Source organism: Bubalus kerabau, chromosome 14 (genome assembly GCF_029407905.1).
Source record: "Bubalus kerabau isolate K-KA32 ecotype Philippines breed swamp buffalo chromosome 14, PCC_UOA_SB_1v2, whole genome shotgun sequence".
Lineage (NCBI taxonomy): Eukaryota > Metazoa > Chordata > Mammalia > Artiodactyla > Bovidae > Bubalus > Bubalus kerabau.
This window is the reverse complement of record NC_073637.1, coordinates 14637299-14659292: the sequence shown is the minus strand read 5'-3', so window position 1 is coordinate 14659292 and position 21994 is coordinate 14637299. Positions and strand designations below refer to the sequence as shown.

At 51.2% G+C, this 21994-nt stretch overlaps 1 long non-coding RNA gene across 1 annotated transcript in view; it reads left to right on the top strand.

Annotated features, from left to right (window-relative positions):
• The first annotated feature begins 9135 nt into the window (after positions 1 to 9135).
• Positions 9136 to 21994, top strand: part of LOC129626599 (uncharacterized) — a 113376-nt gene continuing 100517 nt past the window's right edge. Inside the window, exons 1-2 of the long non-coding RNA XR_008702062.1 lie at positions 9136 to 9296; positions 21664 to 21796. This is a non-coding gene — a long non-coding RNA (uncharacterized LOC129626599). The remainder of the gene's footprint in view (positions 9297 to 21663; positions 21797 to 21994) is intronic.

The following is a 21994-nucleotide window of genomic DNA, read 5'->3' as shown; positions in this document are numbered from 1 at the left end:
ATGTCAGTTCCACCTGTCCAGCTTGGCCCCCTGAAGTGATGATTATTATTGCAGTTGCCAAGTGGGAGGGGCCTTGGTTGCACCCCCTTCCTTATCCAAAGGAGAAAACAGGCGATCACGAGCCCCCGAGAGATGGGCTGATCCAGGGCACACAGCTGGAGAGGCAGCCTGTAGCAGGACCCAGGATCAGGCCTCCGCGCGGCTCCCTACCATTTGCCTCCCTGATCTCTCGCCTCCTGGAGGTCTGTAGATAAGAGACACCCTTCCTGGAAGGACAACAGTTTGGGGACTTGGCAGATAAGGTGGAGTGGGTGTGCCTGGCGGTCCCAGAATAAAAGGATTACCGAGAGAAGTTAGGAATGGACCTTCCTTGAGGTCGGTCCTCCAGATAAGGATACTTTTGAAGTTCGGTTGGCAGGAGGTGGGATCTGTGTGGCAGAGCCTGTCACCCGTGAGCCTTGTGGATGGATGCACCCCGATAGGGAAATCAGCAAGCTCACGATAGGCAGAGAGAACTCTTATCAAGGGAGGCGTCTGCAGGGTTTGCTTTGAGGTACTTCCTTCCTGCCCACCGGCTTCTGGAATCTGTCTCCACTTTGCAAATGCAAAAACTGAGGCATAGATAATCCTTCTCTGTTTTATTGTTTTTTTTTTTTTTTTTAAATCCTGATGGAGATGTCATTGTTTCAAATCCTGGGACTCCTCAGAATGTTCAATGCTTCTCTTTAGGCAACAGTTTAATTGAGCGTATACTACAGGCCCCGGCTGTGCTGCCTTCTCAGAATATGGAAATATATAGGACCCTCTCTTTTCCTCTAGGGAACTTTGGTTCTCCTGGCAGGGGAGTTTTGTTTATTTATTTAAACTGTTTATTTTATATTGGCATATAGCCTATTAACAGCGTAGTGGTTGTTTCAGGCAAACAGCTAAGGTGCTTAGCCATACATATACGTGTATCCATTCTCATCTAAACCTGGCAGGGTGGCTTTAGTTAAGAAATCAGATAATCACAGCAGAAGGTTCAAGGGCAATGCTGGGGATATTGGTTGCCCTAAGCACACTGTGGACTCGGAGTGGTCAGGAAAGGAAGAAGGGGGCCCAGAGGGGAGACGGGCAGGAGTTCTTCAGGTGAGAGGGGAGAGAAGAGGGATTTGGCAAGCAGAGACCCGATCCTGGAAAGGAAAGTTCATTTTGCCTTTGTGCCGAGGGCAGTGGAGAGGAGACGGCTACCTGAGGTTTAAGAGGATGAAGCTGGCATTTCAGAAAGCTCATTACCTTGACTGATCAGTAAGACGGGATCAGAGCAGGGGCTGAAACTGGCAGTGAGTGCTGATGGGGGCATGCCCTGTTGAGACGGGAGTGGATGGGAAAGGCCCAAGAGAGACAAAATCCCCTGAAGGTGGTGCGTGATGAGCTTGGGGGTTTACGGGAGACAGAATTAAGTGTCACCTGTCTGGCCTAAGCACCTGCACAAATTTGATGCTACACTCTGTGTTGGGACATGCTGGTATGTGTGTGTTGGGGAGGGGGTGTGAGATGAGCTGGTGGATCTGGGAGGCCCTCTAATGCAGTGGTGGGTGAGCTGCTGAGGGCTAGTGAGACCCCTGCCCAGGGCCCAGGGCACCAGCCAAGGCTAGGTTCTTCCCAGCAGTTGCGTTGAAAGCTCCTGAGACAAGACCTGCCACCTTGTCGGTGCCACCTTGGGGGAGCCTTGGGCCCCTCCCCCAGCATACATTTCTCTTCCCCCAACCATTGAATAGCATGAAGGAGTGTTTTGCAAAACAGAAAAGCATAGCCCCTTCCCTTTGCCTGTCATGCTTCACTTTAGCTTTCTTGCCTAGTCTTTGTAGGAGGGAGCGATGGGGCTCCAGGGTCCCCCTGCCTGGGCCTGACTCCTGGCTTTGGTGGTGACTAGCAGTAGATTGCACCCCACTCCAGTACTCTTGCCTGGAGAATCCCAGGGACGGCAGAGCCTGGTGGCCTGCCGTTTATGGGGTTGCACAGAGTCGGACACGACTGAAGCGACTTAGTAGCAGCAGCAGCAGCAGCAGCAGTATAACCTCAGTTCCAGTCTATGAAATGGGTATGATCATAGCAGCTCTGTGTCTTACGGTTTGGTTGTATGGCCGGGGGACTCTGAGCATAGCGCCTGCCATGCCTTTAGGAGGTTGTCCTTCCCCACATACACCGCAATACATGGCTTTCCGGCTTGATGGACTTTTAACACTTACTTTCCTTCTTCATCCTTAACCCAGTGCTTTGAGATAGGTGTCTGTAACTCATTGGTTTTTAATTTTTTTTTCAAACTTCCGCTGCATCAATGAAGCTCATCCAGTTCTGCTCTGACCTTTCTTTGTCACTATGACGGCTGAGGATCAAAGCCTCTCTTAGGGGCTTGGACTTGTGCATGCGCGCTCAGTCTCTTCAGTCCTGGCTGACTCTTGGTAACCCCATGGGTGGTAGCCTGCCAGGCTCCTCTATCCAATGTATTTCCCAGGCAAGAATACTGGAGCGGGTTGCCATTTCCTTCTCCAAGGGATCTTTCCAACTCAGGGATCGAAACTGTGTCTCCTGCATCGCAGGCGGATTCTTTACCACCCAGCCACCAGGGAAGCCCAGGGGCTCAGACCTGCGTCTTCCTTTGTTCCAATTGGCTTTTTTCCCCCTGTGTTCTGGGAGTTCTTCTCTGTTTTAGTGTCCCACTTCTGCAGAGGAACAGGCTGAGACTTGCAGCTGGGTGACTGGCATCAGATCTCCACTGAGGGAGTCAGGGCAGAGTGTGGACCTTCACCTTGTGGGATCTCGGTCTGACCCAGGTCCCGGCTCCTTTCTGTCTCTTTCAAAATCGGGATCTCACCTGGCCCGGAAGCTCCATCTTCTTCATGGAGGTGTCTTTCAGGTTCTGAGATCTGACACCACCCCAGGCAGCCTTCTCCTCCCCCTGCCTCAGGCTGCCCCCTCTCTGTTGTCCTGGGGTCCGGGACTCCCCTCCATCATTCACTGTCCCTTTGGTAACTGTCTGCTCTTTCCTTCAGCTGTGCAATCTGTGCCAGCAGCTGGGCATCTGCAGTCTTCAGGCCCCTCGGGTTTCTGTTGGTCTCAGACCCTAGTGAGACACGGTGCCTGCGTGGTGAATAAGTGAAAGCAGTGATTTTCATTAGTTGTTATTGGACAGCGTTCAGTCCTCCGCTCACCCTTTCCTGCCTTCTCGGAGGAAAGCGTGGCACAGCAGTTCCCAGAAGTACGAACCCAGAGGGAATTAGTGCCTTTAGTTTTTATTTTTATTTTCCCACTCAGAAATCTGTCCCCATTTTTGAGCAGCATTTCCAATATTAAGACCAGTTTTTCATACCCTTTCCCCGCTTCTGCCCAGTTCTGGGTTCATTTAATGAATGCTCGTTCAACAGATACATTCCACGCACCTACTATGATCCAGACCTTCTTGGGACACTTCAGGGAGTGATCTGTTGAGCAGGAGGCTGATGCTGCAAGAAGTTCGGTTGGCCAGAAGCAGCGGCAGCAAGGCCTGGAGTCTGGGTGTCCTGGGACCCCATCCTGCCCAATCCCTCCACTTCTCGGGTCCTTGGTTTGCACGTATGTGGAGTGAGTGGTTAGATTAAATACATCTTCAGGGTCTTTTCCAGTTCTGGAATTATTGATTCATCCAGCAATGCTCATCGAGGGCTGGGGACAGTGGGGAGTGCAGGCATCTCCACCATCAGGGAGCTCTTGGCCAGTGGAGGGGAAACCCGGTCAGAGTCAGGGAGGGAGAGCACAAGTGTAGGGGGCAGGGGGGCGGGACCAGCTGGGCTACAGGACTGCAGTCAGGGTGGGGAAGGGGGCCAGAGAAAGGTGTGCCTACACCAGGTCCAATGACAGCAGCTCCTGCCAGGAGCCCTTTTCTCCAGTTATCCTTCCAGACTCGGGGGCCTTGTCCCCACTGTGGGCCTGCTTCTCGAGGTCAGAGCAGAGGGCAGCAGTTAGTTCATCCAGGAGTGCTCATACCTCTTCTGCCTCATTCTCAGCTCTGGGTACAGCAGCCAACCACCCAAGGCACTGTCGGGTCTGGAATTAGATGACAGAGGTTCTTGGCATGCTCTCAACCCTTTAGGGCTTCAGACCTCCATCCTGAGTCATTCCTGCTTCCTTCCTATGTTGGAGGCAAAAGATCCCATATCAATTTTCTGTGGCTGCCCAAATGACTATAAACTCAATGGTCTAAAAGCATAGAAATGTATTCTCATGGTTATGGAGGTCAGAACTTTGAAATCAAGGTGTTGGCAAGATCGTGCACTCCCCAAAGGCTCTAGGGAAGCATCTCTGTCTCTTCCAGTGGCTGCAGGCATTCCTTGGCTTGTGGCTGTATCATCACTCCACTCTGTTCTGCCTTCCAGCTGGTTAAGGGCTGGCTGGCAATTCTGAGCACTTTCAGGTGGAGCTTGGGCAGTACCTGCTCATCGCTCCTTTCTGAGCTCTGGGTTCTGGTTCTGGTAGGATGTGAAAGTCAAGTTCAGGCCATCGTGGGATGTAGGAAGGACTTCCATGGAAACCCCTTGTCTGTTGGATTTGACCTTGTTTCTTCTACCTTCATAGCAGGTGAACCCTGCACATGGGGACGTCAGAGTGATGTTCCTGTCCCTCAGATGTGCTCAGACTCCTTTCCCTCCATCACGTGGTTCCCTGAGCCATGGCAGGTGTGTAGTCACCTGAGCCAACCAAGTCCCAGACCCCCTAACCCCCAGAATGGAACCCCCACCCCCCACCCCCCATCAGTAGGCTGATGCTGCCCCGGAAGGCTAATTGGAGGGTGGACCACCTGACAGTTTCTCGGGTAATGAGTGTTTGTTTCTGGAGGCTCCTGGGACATCACCCCGGATGATTGTATGTTGTGTGCTTTTCAGGGTGGGTATCCATCCACCGTGACGGAGGGAGAGGTCACAAGGAGGGCAGGGCCTTTCCTCCAATGGAAAACCAGATCTGAGGCCTCCAGTGGGAGATTAGGAATAAACTGGGCATGAATTGGGAGGCAGGGTGCTTAATATCTGGTGGGCTTGGAGGAGGGGTTAAGGGAGGAGAGGACCCAGGCATTAGTCCATGAAGCCTGGGTCTCTCTCTCCTCCCCTCTCCCCCCATCTCCCAGGTCTGCAGGGCCTGCATGTGGCCCTGCCCAGCCTCCACCAGGTGGCTGGATCTGGATGGGTCCCGAGTGTGCTCCATGGTCCAATAACAAGGCCACTTCGGGGAAGGTTCACACTGGCTTTTCCCTGCCTCCACTGAGACGTCGCCCAAGGAAGGGACAGCTTCCGCGGTCACTACCACCCCTTCCATAACGACAAAAAGGAAGCATGCCCCTCTCAATCTCAGGCTCACACATCTGGGCGAGGAGAGGGGCTCACACACGGGGGTTCTGAACTCGCTCAGCAGGGTGGTTGGGAGGTCTGTGTGAGCAAACGCAGCCCTCGTTTATGGACTAGAAAAGTCTGTGTGCTCAGTTTACCACAGCGAACAGTTACTGACCCTATGGTTCTGCTCGGGCGCTTCCTTGAGGGCGGCTTCGCAGGCCTGCCATCCCTCAGCCTTGGAGCCTGGTCCTTCTCCGTGTTCTCCTTTGTTCACACGTCTGCCCAGCCAGCAGTCACACAGGAGATTGGGGCTTGAGAAACGTTTGTGGAAGAACTGCCTGGCCGATTGGACCAGTGGATTTCACGGTTCTCCAGATGGCAGCTGGGGAGAAGCTGGGGGTCTTTCAGAGCCGGGCAGAGCCTCCTGCAGACACCCAGGAGCACATACACCTTTCCAGGGATATCTGCCTGCCTGGCCTCTGGGGGAACAGGCTCTGTGCTCAGCTGTTCCTTCCAACAGGTACAGAGATCTGGGGATCTCTGTGGTCCTGGATCTGGGTGTCTCTTGAGCACAGAACTCTGGACCCATTGTTGAGTGGGGTGGGGGTGGCCTGCTTTCAAAAAGAGGAAAATGGGTCTGGGCACAGAATGAGTAGCGGTCTTCACTGAAGACTCTTTTACCCTCTTCTGTGTTTTGTCTTGTGAGTGACTTAGCTCTTCAGAAACGTTTGTGTGTTGCTGTGAATACAGCAGTTCAGAGTTCCGGAGCTGGGTGCCAGGCCGGCACGTGCGACCCCTGTGGTCTTACAGACATACTGTGCATCTTCGCTTCGTCAGAATTCATTCTGTGTTAGGGACTCCACGTGTCCCCATTAACTGAAGACACTGGGAGGTCACAGCTAACCCAGATGATGGTTTTAGTGAAAGCAGACCAGGGGAGGAAGTGGTAAAGGGGTAAAGTGGGTGGGATTTGTACCCCATAAAGACGTTTTCAAACCCTAACCCTCAGTATCTGTGAATGTAACCTTATTCGGAATTAGGGTCTTTGCAGATGTCACTGAGTTAAGATGAGGTTGTATTGGAGTAGGGTGAGCCCTAAGTCCAATCCGCGGTGCTTTTGAAGAGAAAGGACACACACACACACACACACACACACACAGGGACAAAGGCCACGTGAGGATGGAAGCATATTAGACCTCGTGTCTATCAGCCAAGGAGCGCCAAGAATTGCCAGCAAACCAGAAGCTGGAAGAGGCCGGCAAGGATGCTGCTCTAGCATCTGCTGAGAGAGCATGGCCCTGCTGACACCTTGATTTTCGGCTTCCGCCCTCCGGAACCATGAGAGAAGTGAGTTTGTTGTTTTAAGCCACCTGGTTTGTGGTCACTTTTTAAGGAAGCTCTAGGAGCCTAGCACAGAAGGGAATCCTATCATGTCCCCAGGCAAGGGCTTTCCCAGGCCCCATGTGGAGCCTGCAGTTGTAAGTTTGGAAGTGCACTGTCCTACGTGCCTCTGCTGTTAGATTTGGCATTCCCTCACTCATTCACTCATTATCGTTGGGCAGTTAGAATGTCATGGGATCTGTCTTGAAATCTGCTGAAAGCTCTTCTTCCTTGTCCTACTCTCCAAATCTCAACCTATCGTTTGCTTCAACCAGGTGGTGGCCCCATCCTCTGGCTCTCTTCTGATTCATGCCTTCCTCATTGGCTTCCCTGACTTACCTGAAACCTCCGCATTCATCTCAGGGGTAGGCCCCTCCCAAGATACCTTCTGAAACCTCTCAAGGGCTCCCCACCCCCGCTCTGAAGCCCAGCAGGCCTCTGAGTTGGATTACCTGTGGCTCTGGTCCTCAGCCTAGCATCGGTCTTGCAGACGTGTCTCCTGGCTGACAGTGAGCGCCCTGCAGACGCTTTCTCATTGACTCCTCACGGCAGCTCTGGAAGGGGGGTCCTGTTATCAGCCCTGCCCTGCAGAGGAGGGCCCAAGAGGGGTCAGCCCGGGTCATAGCAGGTATGCGAGCAGATGGCTTTCATACCCAGGTCTGGACCCCACAGGCTGCTCCCTGAAGCCCATTCCTATGGCCCTCAACCTGTGCCCAGCCCCTGCGGGAGGTGGCCCCGGTCCTCATGGCTTAGAGAGGTTTTCATGGATACTTGATCTGTCTAGGGCTGTTTATGAGGGATTTAGGAATATCTGATTAAGTGAGCTCTTGAGGGGGTGGATTGTATCTTTACTCGTGAAGAGTCTCTGGCCCTCCACCCTGGGCTGGCAAAGAGCAGGAGCCCAGTGATGCAAGAGCAGGAGCCCAGTGATGCAGGCGACCAAAGGGAAGACTTAGAGGAGGAGTGGCCATGGAGCCAGGGCGCCATGGTGTCGCACAACAGAGCCTGGCTCCTGGAACCCTTGAGACTCCAAGATCTGGCTCTGTCACATGACCTTGGGCAGAGTATCTGCCCTCTTGTGCCTCACCTTCCTCATCTGTAAAATGGGGATAAGAATAGCATCAGCCCCCAAAGTCTGCTCTGAGGGTTCCAGGTTGTTACTGGGGTGAAGTGCACAGGAGGTTCTTAGCCAGTCGTCAGTGTGATGGAAATGGAGGCTCTCAGATGGAAGCTCGGGCAGCGTCTGTTGAGGCTGCTTTAGGAATGGAGACAGAAGAGCAGCTTCCTGGCCTTTGAACAGCCAAGCAGTAAGACCTCTGGGCAGGTCAGAGTGTGGCACACGGTCTACAAATGTCTCTTTTTTCAGGCATGGCCAGGCCCAGCGCCCTGGTGTAGCTCCCTGCCTTGGGAAGGGAGGGAGGGAAGGCGTTCTGGTCCCGGGGTCGTCCTGCAGACTCATCGGCATCTCTTACTGCGCCGCTGGGGCCGAGGTGGAGGCTGCAAGGCCTGGAAGCCTGCATGCTGGGGGAGGAGCGTTCATGTTTCACACAGGAAGAAAGGTCGCCGTATCTCCCTTCAGTGGCATTTCACACCACCCGCAGCTCCTGCCACATTAATCAAGAGCCTGGCCCAGAGGACTCTCATAGGCCCTTTGCGAGGAAGGCTGTGCCCATTTCTCAGATGAGGGTCTGGTGTGGTCCCCCTGCATAAGATACCTGCGTCCTCCAGAGATGCTGGGCTCACACCCTCTGAAGTCAGTGCCCCTCCTGGAGGCTTGTCTGCTGTCTCTGCGGCAGGGACGCTCAGCGAGTCTGCCGACATGGGGAAAGAGGCCGTGGGTGGCTGGGGGATTTGTAACCACTCCCGGCCCATCGTTGTTGCTGTCTGCAATGGTCAGGTGCTTCCTAGTAGTCACTGCAGGGCAGGGCACTCAGCTGGTCCACTCCACTGCCTTGCAGGAAATCACCAGGTTGAGCAGAAAGAGCAGGGGAACCCTTTGCCATCTGCCCATCACTCAGAAAGTGCTTGATTCTCTGAAAGGAGCTGCTGAACTATGGCCTGAATCAATGAAGAAAGACTCCTGCCTCCTGCTCCCTCAGGCTCAGGGCTCTGGAGGGGAAATTACTGGTCACTCCCACCCAAATTAGATGTGCCCCAGGCCAGTGGCATAGTGGATTCAGCTTTACAAAACAGCTGTGCCAAGGTCCCTGCCCACAGGGAATTGGATATAATTGTGCTGGAAGGAACTGGGGCATCTGTGCTGTTTGAAGCAACCAGGTGATTCAAATGTCAGCCCAGGTTGAGCTGCATGGGGTCACTTACAAGTGTGCCCTCCCTCACCACATAGGCGCATGAGGTTCGTGAAGACCTCCTACAAATCTGCTAGACAGGAGACTCCAGAATAAGACTGATGATGAAAGCAAGGAGTGAGTGAGCGCCCGCAGCCGCCAGGCACTGTGCTGAGTGTGTGTACTGCTGTCTGTCTTCATCATGCCTGTCTGAAGAAGGCTCTGGAAAATCCCCATTTTATGGATGCAGAAACTGAGGTCACAAGGGTGAAATACATATCCAAAGGTACAGGGCTGGTAGGGTTGGAGTTGCGCTTGTCCAACTGTGACTTCACAGTGCTGACTGCTGACTTGAGAGCCCCTGCCTGTACTGGGAGCTGTGGGGACAGCTGTTCACTGAGATGGCTGTGTGCTCTGGAAATCCCATCTGGGTCCGACCCTATAGAAAATGAAAGTTCCATGTGACCTCGAGCACCACATGTAGAAACTGGTCTTCAGTTCAGTTCAGTTCAGTCGCTCAGTCGTGTCCGACTCTTTGCGACCCCATGAATCATAGCATGCCAGGCCTCCCTGTCCATCACCAACTCCCGGAGTTCACTCAGACCCACGTCCATTGAGTCAGTGATGCCATTCAGCCATCTCATCCTCCGTCGTCCCCTTCTCTTCCTGCCCCCAATCCCTCCCAGCATCAGTCTTTTCCAATGAGTCAACTCTTTGCATGAGGTGGACAAAGTACTGGAGTTTCAGCTTTAGCATCAGTCCTTCCAAAGAAATCCCAGGGCTTATCTCCTTCAGAATGGACTGGTTGGATCTCCTTGCAGTCCAAGGGGCTCTCAAGAGTCTTCTCCAACACCACTGGTCTAGGTTGCCTTTTTGAGAAATACCTCGTTGAGGAAATTCAGTATTTAAATGATGTCTAGGTTTCTGAGCAGCGTTTTATGTTTTAGGAGGGTGGATATTTATATATACACAGATCCAGGGGTTTCTATTCCTGTTTGAGTGCCGTGGGCATGGCGGAGAGGAGGAAGACTGACTCTCAGAAAGCTCAGATGATCAGATACTGCCGGATGCTCTCTGGGGACTGGAAGGTGACGTTGCTGATACGTGGCCCCATGGCCGCCTGTATTTTCCATGCTCTGCTTAGAGATCAGTTTCTTTGTGTTGATCTTCAGATGCCTCTGGGTTTGATCATTTCTCATACCTTGAGTGCTGTTTCTAATGCCCTGGAGTTCTGCTCACTGCTTTTCCATACATTAGTGAAGTTTTACCAGTGAAAATCATCATTATTGTGGTCATTTGTTGCACAGATAATGTTGTGATTGCAAAGAACAGAAATGAAATAGAAAAGGAAATCACTAACCACTCTCCCCTTAACCAATCAGATTGTTTTCAGACATCTAATATGTCTGTCCATATGTTAAAAATCTGTTGTTGTTTGGTCGCTAAGTCATGTCCGACTCTTTCAGGACCCCATTGACTGCAGCCTGCCAGGCTCTTCTGTTCATGGGATTTTCCAGGCAAGAGTACTGAGGTTGCCATTTCCTTCTTCAGGGGATCTTCCCAACCCAGGGATCAAACCCACATCTTCTGCATTGCAGGTGGATTCTTTACCATGAGCCACCTGGGCTATAAGGATAGGTGCCTATATAGTGCCTTGATATAGACAAAGGTGTAGGGACTATTCTGTAATCTGACATTTATCCTAAGCATTTTGTTCAAGCACCTTACTAATGATCACTTTTTTAAAAGTTCATCATGTTCTAAACCAGTGCTGTGTTGTTAAAAATGAAGGTTCCTAGGAGTTTGCTGTAATACTTAAGGGTGCTCTGAGATGCTTTGTGCCTATAACTCTTCTCTTCTTGGAAAATCCTTTGGACACATTCTCAGCAGAAGGATTATTGAGTCAAAAGGCACAGTTTTATGAGTTTGATGAGCACTGCCAAATTACTCTCAAATAAGGTTTTTTGATGCTCTTCCCGTCAATATGTGGACCTGCCCGATTCACCACAGCCTCATCAACACCAGGTATTATTAGCTGAAAAAAATTATAATTCAATTGGTGCAGAACAGTTCTCTCATTACATTTATACTTTTTTATCCTTAATGAGGCCAATTATTTTTTCATCTGCTTGTTTACCAACTCTCTTGGGGAGTGCTGATGTTGGCTCCTCCTGCAGCCAAATTCATGACTTTCCATGTGAACGCCTTCAAGTTGAGCCAGTTGCAACTCAGTCTTTACTGAAAATGAGTGAGCTTCAAAATTGAGCCTTTGTGTGAACTGCTGATCAGCACACGGGCTTCTGGGTTTGGACGCTGGGGCTGAAACCCCCAGCTCCTCCTGTGTGTCGTGGAGTTCTGCTGGCAATCTGCACTTGCCCCTGTAGTCTTCATGACTTCAGACATCAGACTTGTTCCCCTAGATTTGTCTTCGGAACAAGGCAAGATTTGTCTTCGGAAAGCTTTGCAACATAGTCTTTCAACTATTTTTGGGCTTCCTAGCTTTAAAAAAAAAAAAAAATGAAGAAAAGTCCCTCTGTTTCCTGTTAAGTCGCTTTATTTGTGGTGCTGTTTGCGTTTCTAGATAGCTTTCTCTGATTTTCTTACTTCTTCACCTCGCCACATCCTGTGGGGCTGGGAGGCTCCTCCAAGCCCTGCTTAACTCTGCCTGTCTGTCATTGGTGCCTGGTGTCCTCGCCTGGCTCCCCAGCTGGAACCTTCCTCCCTGGGATGGCTAAGGCCAGTTGGGAGACGCCAGGATGGCTATTAAAGAGCCTTGTTGTCCCTAATGAAGAGCAAGGCTTACATTGGTAGGAGAGCCTGCATTCAACTTAGGGGGAATAATTGTATGGGAATTGGAATTTCAGTTTACACTTAGAGCATCCTAGGGTGAAAAGAAACCTCCTATCCTTCTCTGGAGCAGGACTCCCACCTGGGAAGTGGGTTTTTCTTAGCCCAGGTTGTGCAAGAAGAAAGTGATAGAGCCCAGATCACTGAACAGGATGGGCCGTCTGCCTGAACTTGAGCTTTACCGCCTCCCTGTGACCTGTGCCTTCACTCTGACACTCAGCATCCCCTGGAGGTGTGTCTCCGCTGCTTTCCACCTGTGATGGCCCCAAGCTTGAGCTCCCAGTTCAGGGATGAGTCATGGGCCAAAGTCATCTGTGTTTCCTAGAATATACTGCACTGCATAACAGATAGCTTCTGGGATATCACTCATTTCATAATTTTCCCAAATAAACTTTGTCCCTTCCACATTGTCTTCATCACTTACTCATGTTCGCACAAACACCAGGCTCCCATTTATTCCATTTCCCTCAGCACTGAGATCTGTTTCCCCAAGCATCATCCTCAGAGAGGAGGACTCTTGCTGGGTGAGGTGGGTGCCTGGGTGAAGGTGACCCCCAGGATCTGTATATTTCCTAGGAGGACTGAGTCTGGCATCTGGGGTTCTCCCGTGTTGATTCTTCCCCAGAGGCTGTTTTCTCAGAATGGAGCCTCTCCCAGATCCCCATCTACTAGGTATCCCGGGCAACTGCCTACAACCTGAACTTAAGAGATCTAGCATCAGTTGTGAAGCTTTGGTTGCAAACACCTCGGTTTCATGACCTTGATGGCTTCCTATGGCTGTAGGATTAAGTCTCCAAACTGCAGTGTGCAGGACCTTCCATCAGTGTTACTCCCCCTGGTACTGGAAGTCACAGCTCAGATTCATGCTGGGGGATGCTATGGTTATGGAAGCCTTCCCCTACCTTATGTCCTGGACTGTCCCAGCAGTCTAGTGAGAGAATGGTTATGTACTGGGTATCTGATGAGCAGTCAGATCCCAACTGGCTGATGTTAGCGCCTCATTTCTCTAGTTTCATATGCCTTCTTAAATCTCTCACTTCTTTAAAGCTGTTGATCACAGGTCACCTTCTCTAGGGAGTTCTCTGTGAGTGGCTTACTTGTCATTTTCATCATGTGAATGTTTCTCAAGGACCATGGTAAATGCTTACACAGATTACATAATTTAACTTATTCCAAGTCATTATCTTTCATTTGTTGTCTAGTTTCTTAAGTGTGACTGTCTTTTTCAACCCAGTGTATCTGTTTATATATCCATTGATCCATTCCGCCATCATTGAATCAGTCAGTGGAGCTCTTTTCCTGTTTTAGGTGCTAAAGAACATAGATGAGGAGTATGTCTCTTCCTTAAGGATCTGGGACTCATTACACATTAAAACAACTACAGATGTTTGCTGATTCACAGCTCTCCTTTATCAGTCGAAGCCCTGAGCTCGGCCTTGGCATCGTTGTCAATAAGCACTCCAAGGAAGCTGTTCCCCACCAGAGATGGTCTGTTCACTTGCCTGGTCCTGACGCCTTCATCCTGGTGGCACAGGGCCTGATCATCACTCATGAGAACCATCTTGCTGTAGTTGGGTTTCCTGGGAAGCAGATGCTAATGTTGTTCTTACTGTTGTTCATTCGCTAGATCGTGTCTGACTCTTTGCGACCCCATGGACTGCGGCACGCCAGGCTTCCCTGTCCTTCACTATCTCCCAGAGTTTGCTAAGATTCATGTTCATTGAGTTGGTGATGCAATCTAACCATCTCATCCTCTGAGGTGGGATGTTTATTACGGGGTGCCTTTGGGATCAACAGCTATGAAACTGATGGAGAAGAAATCAAGATGGAGCAGAGGGAGAAGCTGAGCAGGTAGAATGACTAACCAAGACCCCAGGCCACCCCGCTAGGAGCCCTGGTGCTAGAATGTCCTTTCAGAATTGTCCAGAATCGAGATGAGGATTGGTCAGTCATTGTTTGAGGGCTTCCTTGGGAGGGGCATTGAGCAAGGCAATGTCTTCAGCCAAGATGGTCTCCAAAGAGGACCAAGAAATGAGGCCATCTTCTGCCAGCATGTTCAGCAGTTGCTTTGGTGATGGCTGGATGGATCAATGTCTGCTTTGTTCACCATTTTATTCCTGGTACCCAGCAGTGACCGAATTTATTTTCCTGGGCTCCAAAATCACTGTGGATGGTGACTGCAGCCATGAAACTAAAAGACGCTTACTCCATGGAAAGAAAGCTATAACAATCCTAGACAGCATATTAAAAAGTGAATACATCACTTTGCTGATGCAGGTCCATATAGTCAAAGCTATAGTTTTTCCAGTAGTCATGTATGGATGTGAAAGTTGGGCCATAAAGAAGGCTGAGAACTGAAGAACTGATGCTTTTGAACTGTGGTGCTGGAGAAGTCCCTTGGACTGCAGGGAGATCCAACCAGTCTAGGACTGATCTAAAGGAGATCAGTCCTGAATATTCATTAGAACAACTGAGGCTAAAGCTGAAGCTCCAATACTTTGGCAACTTGGTGTGAAGAGCCAACTCATTAGAAAAGACCCTGATGCTGGAAAAGATTGAAGGCCAAAGGAGAAGAGGGTGGCAGAGGATGAGATGGTTAGATAGCATCACTGACTCAATAGATATGAATTTGAGCGAACTCCGGGAGATAGTAACAGGGGAGCTGGCGCGCTGCAGTTCATGGGGTCACAAACAGTCAGACACGACTAATGGACAGAACAACAGCAACAGCAACAACCCAGCACACAGCTGGCACCTGGTATTTTGGGGGCTGGAATTGCTCAAACTTTATATAAAGCATGATTAAATCATCCAGCAAGTACTGACTATTTTAGCAATAATTTTTGAGCATCTGTTATATACCAGGCACTATTATCATGCTTTTGGAGTTCATAATCTAGGGGGTTTGGGGTGGGTGGTGGTTCAACTAGGCTTCCTGGAAGAGGTGACATTCAGTCTAGGGGTGTGACTTCCTGGAAGGTGGGCCCTGGCCCAGTGTTGGACCCAGTGTTTCCTTGGCTCCCTAGGAGATGACTTTTTGAGATGGAGAGTGAATGGGTAAGGGATGTTTTTCTCAGGGAGAGAGGGGACTCTCCATCCAGCCCACCTGTCGGGGCACCTGTCCGCCTTGGGAAATTCCCTGCTCAGCTTGCGTCCACTGTCCTTTGAACTCCCAGTAGCCTGGAACTTCCCCAGGGGTCCCATTGGCCCAGTGACTTTTGAGTAATTGGAGAGTGGAGGGACCACTCTTGTAAGCTAAGTGGAAACATGTATTTTCTTCTTTGTGAGTCACCAAAAACTACAGCCCTGGGTAGTTGCTTTTTTTTTTTTTTCCTATATGTAAATCAGCTTCGGCTGTCATTATAGTTCAGGAAGTTGAGACTCTGAGCAAGGAGGGCGAGATGGAATCAGTGAATTTTAGATCTGAAAGCGGCCTAGAGGTTGTGCGGTCCAACCCCTTCCTTTGCAAGAGGCCCCACTTGGGGAAGGGACTTACAGGGTCACCTAGTGGACTTGGAGAGAGGGGCAAGGCGTTTGACTCCCTGTAAAGCACTGGCTGGTGCATTTGGCGGTTTCTTCACAGTCCACTCTCTGCCCCACGGGCACCAAGATGCACTCCCCAGCCTGGCCCACGGCAGGTGGTTTTTATCTGCACGTGTTGTCACCAAGTGATCTGAGAGGCTGTTACCGAAAGCGATAGCTTTGATGTTCTGGGTGACAAGACCCAAGTACCGTGGCAGGAAGGGAGGTTTTAGGGGTTTGGAGAATCGAAAACTATTTACCTTGGGGTTGATTTAATAATTTTACATCTTTGGGGTGGTGAGAGAAAGTTGAATGCAAGTGCAGCTATGAAAAAGCGAGTTTGGGGTGGAGGGTTAGGAAGGAAAACACTGTCGGGCTCCAGGGAAAGCAGCCCAGAAAAGGGTGACCCTCCAGAAGGCTCTTCCTCCCCCGGCTGCCACCACATCCTCTGTTTTGATGGGAGGATTTGCACGGTACTTTGCAGTTTACAAAGCATTTTCACAGATACCTGCTTTCATCAACACACAGGGCGGTGCTTTCCAATTCCATCTGTCCCCACACTTTTGCACCATTTTGGGGGAGCTTGCCTGGAAATCCAGGCATCTCTGACTGCAGTTCCTTTCTTCCTGGGACAGGGTGGGTCCTCACTCTCCTTCCTGGGGGAAGTGTAGGGCTTAGGAGCTCTTTCTATGCTCCCTACCAGCCTCTCCCCTTGCAGAGGTCTTGAGCATGGTTTCAAGCACCCTGTGCCTTTGTTTCTTGAGCTGTAAAATGGGCAACTTCAGAGACCTCCTGGCTGAGGGCTCTGCCCAGTTCCTGGCGCTGGAGTTAGAGAACCCGGAGGGGATTAGTTCAGGTGATGTTCCCACCTTGCTCTCACAGCAGCCCTGCAGTTCCAGGGACCTATGGGCTGGTCTCTTGGCGACCAGATCTCAGCATCCTCAAATATAATGGATGCTGCTGCTCCTTCTGGGTCTTTAATCATTCTGGTCCCTGCACCTCTGAAAACAGGAGGATGTGTGGTGAGTGACGGCTGTGTATGGGGCCATGGCATTGTCAAGCAGTCACAGAAAGGTTGATCCTCAGAGCAGACTCTCACCGGAACTGGGTCGATTTCTTTTTCTCCCTGTATATTAAAAGCAACATCAAGCAAACCTTTTTGAAGAGATAAGCCAGTCACAGGACAAAACACAGAAGGGATAAAAGTGTTTTCCATCAGGACCCCTACCCATCCTGTCCCCAGACCCTTTTTTCTCCTCACTGATGACACTGATGTCCCCAGTTGCCTGGGTCCCCCAGAGAGCATCTGGATGTTGCTGAAGCTGCTTGAAAAGGAAGGTGTGTTTCTGTGACCACATCTCCAAACAGGGGTTGGGCATCAAGTGTATATAGTATAGAGTGGCCCTGGCGGGAGAACACAGGGCAGGGAGCCTGATCTCAGGCCCCTTGTAGCTGCATTGGGACCTCAACCTCATGGTGTGGGGGGCTGGCACCTCAGCTTCAGGGGTAAGATGGGCTCGGTGCTGGCTGCTCCTTGGCCTGGAGTGCCAGCCTCCTTCCTGCCTGTGGAAATCCCATGGATGCAACCTGGGCTCATCCCAGCTCACTCATGCTCCAGATTAAAACCCGGACAGGAGCCTCCCTCCAGCCTCATTTTCCCACAGTGAGGAAGGAGAATGTTGTTGTTGCTCAAGTCTCTCACTCACTCGTGTCCAACTCTTTGCAACCCCATGGACTGCAGCATGCCAGGCTTCCCAGTCCTTCACTATCTCCTAGGGTTTGCTCAAACTCATGTCCATTGAGTCAACAATGCCATCCAACCATCTCATCCTTTTTTGCCCCCTTCTTCTCCTGTCCTCAGTCTTTCCCAGTATCAGGGTCTTTTCCAATGAGTCAGCTCTTCACATCAGGTGGCCAAAATATTGGAGCTTCAGCATCAGTCCTTCCAATGAGTATTCAGGACTGATTTTCTTTAGGATTGACTGATTTGATCTCCCTGCTGTCCAAGGGACTCTCAAGATTCTTCCCCAGCACCACAGTTGGAAAGCATCGCTTCTTCGGCACTCAGCCTTCTTTGTGGTCCAGTTCTCACATCCATACATGACTCCTGGAAGGGGAATAACAGTAGAATTTGCCCAAAGGGTTCTTCTGGGGATCAGATGACTCAAGGTGCAGACAACTCTCGCAATGCTGTCTGGCATATTGCAAAAGTCAGCCTTGGCCGCACTGGTCCTTGCTGCCTCTGCCTTCTTCCTCACTCTCCCCCTTCGCCGCCCCAGCCCAGCTCGCTGTTGGGTGGCAAGGATGTGGGTCCTCCAAGCCTGGCCCTGGGGCATGGCAGTAAAAGTAGCCACCCATCTGTCTTTCTTTTTCTTGGCGGGAGTGGTGGTGGTTCCTTTGTAGTACCCTGGTGGCTCCGATGGTAAAGAGCCTGCCTGCAATGCAGGAGATGTGGGTTCGATCCTTGGGTGGGGAAGAACCCCTGGAGAAGAGAATGGCAACCCACTCCAGTGTTCTTGCCTGGAGAATCTCATGGACAGATGAGCCTGCTGGGCTATAGCCCATGGGATCACAAGGAACTGGACACGACTGAGCAACGAAACCACCATACAGTGAATCGTAACACTTCTACGTCTGGTTTTGGTGGAAAAACCTTGTGTTTTGGGCCTGCACGAATGGTCTGTACTAGACCTTTAGGCCTGTTCCCACCTTCTTGTTCCTCAGCTCTTGGTCATCTTTTACTTGAGTGTGATTTCAGAACGGCAGGAAAAATTACAAGGATGATTTCCAGGTCAGGAGTCCCCACGCAGCTGCTCACTTCATGGCCGGCTTCCCATCTCCTGCCAAGAAGCCCAGGGCTCTGCCTGTGGGGTGGGCTGGTCCTGACTGCCATCAGTGTGCCCAGGTGACCTTGCTGCCCAGGCAGCTTCCAGGTGGCTGGGGCCGGCTGCCTGGTGACAAGGTGGCCTTGCTCACAGAGGAGCTAGTGATTAATTATCCAGCACTGTATGTCACACTCTGTGCCCCTTGCCTTCTTGTTGGAGAAGGGATGATCGTATGGTTCCTTTTTTCAGGCGGTGGATAGGAGTAGACACTCTGGAGCTGTGATGCAGAACAAGGGAGGTCCCCCTTGAGGAGCTGGGGTCTGGGCTCCCATCTGTCTCTCACTTCCTCGGGACCTTGGGGGGTAGCGGGTCTGCCTGGCACGGGCACTCAGGCTCCCCATTCATCAGGGCCCAGTGCTGGGCCCAGCAGTGATGTTCCTCCATCCCAGGTGACATCAGGGAAGTACTGTCGGCATCCCCACGGAAGCCTGTGGTCCCCTGGTTCAGGCTCAATCGCAGAGCATCTCCAAGAGCCACAGTGCAAGTGAATGTCTGTCCTCCAGACAGAGTGTCAGGCAGGAGGGTCCGAGAGCAGCAGCCCCCTCACCCTTCAGACCCCGGCTCCTGGCCTCTCCCCCACCCCCACCCCGCCCCCTCTTCCGCTGAGCTTGCCGGATCTGGGAGAAGTGGCCCTGCACGCGCTGTCACCCAGGCCAGGCCTGTCTCCTCTCCCCACGGCTTGTCTCTCTGTGACAGCCCTGCCTGCTGGCTCTGGGTGCTGAGGTTGTGACCCGCCCACTCTGGCCCCTGGCCACCCAGGCTGCCGCCCTACCGTGCTCTGGCTGGGCTGACTCTTGGGGAGAAAGTTAGAAATTTTAGTGCCTTCATTTCCACAGAACATTGCTCCGTGTGTGTGGTTTAAAACATTAATTAAAAACATTAATCAGTCTGGCTGCCTCAGAACGAGGTTCTTTTTCTGCAGGAGCTGATGTTCTTGTTCCCGCAGGTTCCTTTCGAGGATGGGGTTGGGGGAGCACGCAGAAATGACACTTCAGCCACAGATTTGCTGTGGTGTCGGGCAGCCTCCTTAGCTGAGCTTTAGTTTGCACATCTGTAAAGTGGGGATGATGGTTGTACCTGTGGCCAGACCTCCTGGGGTCCTGGTAAGTGCTCAGTGAGGTCTGGGGGAATATTCCTTAGCAAAGGGTCCCTTACCAAGTGTGCTTGTAAACGGCACCATTATGATGAATTACATGAATTACATCCTTAATATTGGGGTTTTCCAGAGCCCCTTTGCATGAACTCTCGTTTAATCCTGGCAGCATAATGGGGAGATGGGATAAGTGTCATAATCCGTTCCATTTCATAGATGAAGAAACTGAGACCCGAGAGTCACAGCCAGGTCTGAAGATGAGTGGCTTTGACTCCAAACCTCAGCTTTTCTCATTGTTTGCCTTGGCTTCACTTATTCCCTGAGCCTCCACACTGAGCAAGTCACGGTGGTGAGATAGGAAGAGAGGAGACCTTATTTTCCCTTCTTATTGGGAGGAGACTGAGAAGTTAGGGCCCAGGCATTGGCTTAAGTTGGGTACTAACGATAACTGATGTTTCTCAGGTTCCTAATGTGCATAACGTGCCAGGCCAGGTGCTGAGTTCTGCAAAGATTCTCACTTAACATGAAGAACAAACCTCGAGGATGAGAAACTGAGGCTCGGAAAACTGGTCACTCGCTCAGGCTCCTCACAGGACTTTTTCAGGCGTAGAAGTGGGGTGTCAATCCAGGCACGCTAACAAGAGCCCACAGTCAACCAGGAAGCCGGGCTGCTGCCTTTTGTGGGTAATGAAGTGAATGCATTTTGACAATGAGGCAAAAAGTGCTTTCCTGGTCAAAATGCCGGAGCAGCGTGGGAGGCTGCCCACGGCTCAGCGTGGATGTGCTGAGAAGGCATCTTTCTGGGTGCATGGCTAGTCAAGGGGGCCTCTCTGAGGGAGGGGGCGATTAGCCCTCTCCTGCTGGAAACTGGGACTCAGATGGATTAAACTGGCACTTGATGGGGGGAGACAGGAACGCTCTGGGGCTTGCAGAGCTGTCGCAGGTTGGTCTGCGATGCTAACACATCCAGAGGAGGTGTGTGACAACTGGTGGGCCTCAGAGAGGCAACCTGGGTCCCAGGTTTCATGGAGGAGAGAGAGGGACTTGATGGTGGGGCATCCAAGCCACCTGGCCTCCTCTCTCGGCTGGGACAGCAGTGTCCTGAGCTGCTCTGGCTTTCCAGACTCCAGATTCCCCTTCGGAATTTGTCAGCCTTCTTTCTCCTGAGTGTGGGCTCGCTGAGCCCCGTCTCCTTGATAATCTGGCTGCCAGGATGTTGGGAGTTTTTATAGGGGCAGGACAGGAAGGAGGTCTGGAAGGGGAAAGGATCACCCCGTTGTCAATGTGACGGTGGGTGCCGCACCTTTGAAGGAGAGGACAGGGTCCATGTCTGTGCCCGCCTCCCCCTACCTGGGCATTCAGCTCTGATTCCAAGGAACTTAGGAGGTCCTCTCAGAGCTGGTAAACTAGGGGCAGCCCCTGATTGTGAGTTGTCCCTCACCCTGCGCCACACTTTTGGCCTCTTCTTGTAAGCCACCTCCATCAGCAGTTAGGATAAGAATCTCTGGCCAGGCTGCGGTTCTGGTTCCCTGAGTAATGCACCGTGTCCACTGATCACATGTGACTACACAACAGTGTGGGGCGCAGATAAAGCTGCAGCCAGGTTAATCTGATATAGTTCCGTGGTTCACAGACTCCCCACCATCCGTGGAATGGGTTGGGCTTCCAGGGACTGGCTGTTCTCAGAATGAAATTGTTGGTTATGTTTCTCCTTCCCTTTTGCCCAGAATTCCTGGAATCAGATGAATGAAAAAGCTTAAGCAGGGAAGGAATGGGACTGCGATCGGCAGATGGAGGCTTGGGAGTCAGGAAAACCTAACCTGACTGTGACTTGGGTGTTTATGTGACTTCTGAAACTGCCGCTACCAAGACCAATTTCATAGGATCAAATGGCTTCAGCATCCAAATGTCCAACACAGTGCTTGGCACATAATTGCTGTTGTTTTATTCACTAAGTGGAGTCTGACTCTTTGAGACCCCAGGTAGCTTGTCAGACTCCTCTGTCCACGAGATTCTCCAGGCAAGAATACTGGAGTGGGTTGCCATTTCCTCCTCCAGGGGATCTTCCTGACCCAGGGACTAAACCTGCATCTCCTTCATTGGCAGACAGATTCTTTGCCACTGAGCCACCAGGGACACCTTGGCACATAGTAGCTACTCAGTAAATGCCTGCTCTTCTGATGCTTCTCATTTAGCACATAGTAAAGATGCACTTCTTATTTCTTTCAATGAATGAAATATCTCATTACCAAATTCATTTGTGTGAGCATTGGCACTGATAGTTCCCTTTTCTTGTTTATTTCTAGAATCTTGTTACACCTGGGATTTTGGTGCCTTTAATCTGAGAAAAAGTACATATCCATTCAGTAATCCAAAAGGATTTGAAAACTCTTCTTCTCTGAACTAAAGCTAGAATGTCATGGGATTTAAAGAATCAAGGTAAGAAATTCTCTCCTCCTGAGCCTTTTGGAACCAATGATGGCCATTGGAATTGGTGATCTCTTGCAACACAACGTGGGGTGTCGTTTCTGACCACTTACTGTGAGCCCACCCTGGTACACAAAACCCAGTTCTCAGGGTTTGTTCACCTGGACCTATTGCCTGGGGGCAATCCCTCTGTCCCCAGCTGGGAAAGGG